Genomic DNA, 2,738 nt, shown 5'->3' with positions numbered 1-2,738 from the left:
GCAACCACCTCTGAGAGAGAGAGAGAGAGAAAAAAAACACTGTAAAGTCAGTGGTTTATTGAAATAAATTAAATATTCCAAGAGCTGTAGCCGGGGGTGTCAAAATATTGTTTCACTCGAGACAATAAACCTTACTTTTTTTATAAGACAGGTTTTTTGTACCTCGGTATTATTATGATCGTCTATGAAAATAAGTGTATGGAAGGTGAGAAAGAGAAGAAAAGAAACCATGATTTATTAATCAGCTGTACGTATTTAATTAGTGGCGATCTGTACGGAGTGTAAAAATCCTTAATAACGTGAGGCGACGGTACTGTTCGTTGGACGAGATGTGAAGCAATATTTCGAACTCCCGTGGTTTACGATTTAGCCCGAGCTTCTATTTGGTTAAGGCTCGGTAAAAAGTGGTCGTAGGAACCCCAATTTCAACTTTTTTAGGGCCCTTTTCCCTTCCCTCTTGCGCCCACCTGCTACAAGGCGATAAGACGGCGGTCCGGTGATCATAGCAGGGATGAAAACAAAGCTGCAAATTAATTCACATATCGCCAGGTTCGTATCTCCGCTGTGCTGTCAAAGGCGTTGGTTTAGCGGAAGAGTTTCCTTTTATTTCGGTCTCTCTGTTTTCCTTTCCCCACTTACTTTCTCTCTCTTTTTCATTGTCTCTCTCTCTCTCGATCTTTCTCTCTTTCTTTCTCTCTCTCGCTCTCGCTCTTTCTCTCTCTCTCTCACTATCTCTCTTTCTTTCTCTCTCTCTCTCTCTCTCTCTCTCTCTCTCTCTCTCTCTCTCTCTCTCTCTCTCTCTCTCTCTCTCTCTCTCTCTCTCTCTCTCCCTCCCTCCCTCTCTCCCTCCATCCCTCCCTTCATCCCTCCCTCCCATTCCTCTTTCTCTCTCATTCTCTCTCTTCCCCCCTTCCTTCTCCTTCTCTCCCTCCCTCCCTGGCAGTCTATCATACCCAATGCGAGCTCTCGAAGTCGAATTCCTTTGTTGTGACCAAGGCAACAGCGATGAGGCAAAACCTCTTAATTTATGGTAAGCTTATCATATATTTGTCGTTGAATAAACTATCTCTCAGCGGCGCAACTGCACATTAAATGTTGTCGGCTGGAGGCTTAATGCCAAATGCATAAGAGTATATCATAGCACAAGGTACAAGTAGAAGCTAGAGGGATTTTGCAAAAAAAAAAACAAAAAAAAAAAACAATATTTCTTGTGAGCCTTTGCATGCAACTTATTACTCTGTACTGTAATGTACCGCCCGATGGGGTAACACCCCTTGGTAAATCACAGCGGCGGGAGAGAACAGCTTTGATTAAGCTTTAAAAGCACACCGCCATGGAGAAAGTTTTAGTTTATCTACGTTTTTTTTTTTTTTTTTTTTTTTTTTTTAAGGAAATTAGTTTTTTTTTCACTCTCTGTCAAGAAGGGGGGAGGGAGGGGGGGTCATGACCACATCCTTTTATAGGTATGAGCAATGTTTTCAGAATCTCACAGATGGGCTGATGGAAAGGAGTTTGTTGTAAAAATAAAGGGCAATTCTAAATTAATTATAATCGTACCTATGTGAAGCTACTTTTTTTTATTTTTCTTTTTTTTTAGCATCAGGTGATTCCAGCGTCCGTCTACAAGATAATTCCTACAGTTTTCCCTATTGGATGCAAACAAAGTAATATCCGAAGGAATTCAAAATGAAATTATTGTGATATAAGTAGGGATAATTTGTTCTTATCTCAGATATCTCTCTTTTTTTCTCTGTCTCCCTCCCTCTCCCTCCCCTCAACCCTCCGTCTCATATCCTCTTCTTCCCCCCCTCTCTCTCATGTCTCAGCTGCAATCACTCTCCTGATCCTCTGTCCTAATCTCTCATCAGCTCTCCTTCTCTCTCTCCTACAGATTTTCCCAGGTGGATTCAAACAAAATCATATTCATGAAGTATGATGATATACGCAAAGATGATTTGTCCTTTCAGATATTTTACCATTGATTTCCAAAGCGATATTTAAAGATATATCGTCTGGAAACTGATTCTCTTCTCCGTTTCCCATTCTTTTTTTATCCTATTATTTTTGTTTTCTTCTTATTATTGTTATCTTCTTTGGTTTGTTTTTTTTTTCTCCTTTTCCTCCTCTTCTTTTTCTTTCTCTTCCTCCCCTTATTCTTCCTCTTCCTCTTCCTCCTCTTCCTCCACCTCCTCCTCTCTTTATTGTTTCTTTCCACTTCCTTCACCTCGACGACCTCTTATGCGTCCGTGCTCATTTCCAGGCCCTATAATATTCTCGAAGGAATATATACTTCGATTGGGTTTCGGAGTTGCTTATCTCGAGGATCTGACTGCATGTGTCGTACTAATTTGAGATGAGTGTGTGCCTGACTATCCGTTGTGGCTTGGTGCCCATTATTTTATATATGTGAGATCCATATGTTTTATATATATATATATAAATATAGTAATATATATATATATATATAATTCCATATATATATAAGTTGAATGATTATTATTATTATTATTATTTTATTATATTATTGATTTTTTTATGAATTATTAAGTATTATTTATTATTATTATTATTTTTTTTTTGGGGGGGGGGATAATCGAGAGAGGTACTTTTATTTTGATTTTTTTCTTCTTTCTGTGTGTGTTTCTATTCTGGATTAGAAGAAACTCAGCAACAATATTACCCTGTTTTCTTTTACTAGAAGTCTTATTAATCCTCTTCCACTAAACAGACTGTCAAAA

Source organism: Penaeus japonicus, unplaced genomic scaffold (assembly GCF_977035675.1).
Source record: "Penaeus japonicus unplaced genomic scaffold, GWHDUDI00000001_assembly GWHDUDI00000016, whole genome shotgun sequence".
In the NCBI taxonomy this organism is placed as follows: domain Eukaryota; kingdom Metazoa; phylum Arthropoda; class Malacostraca; order Decapoda; family Penaeidae; genus Penaeus; species Penaeus japonicus.
Note: the sequence above shows the minus strand (reverse complement) of the source record.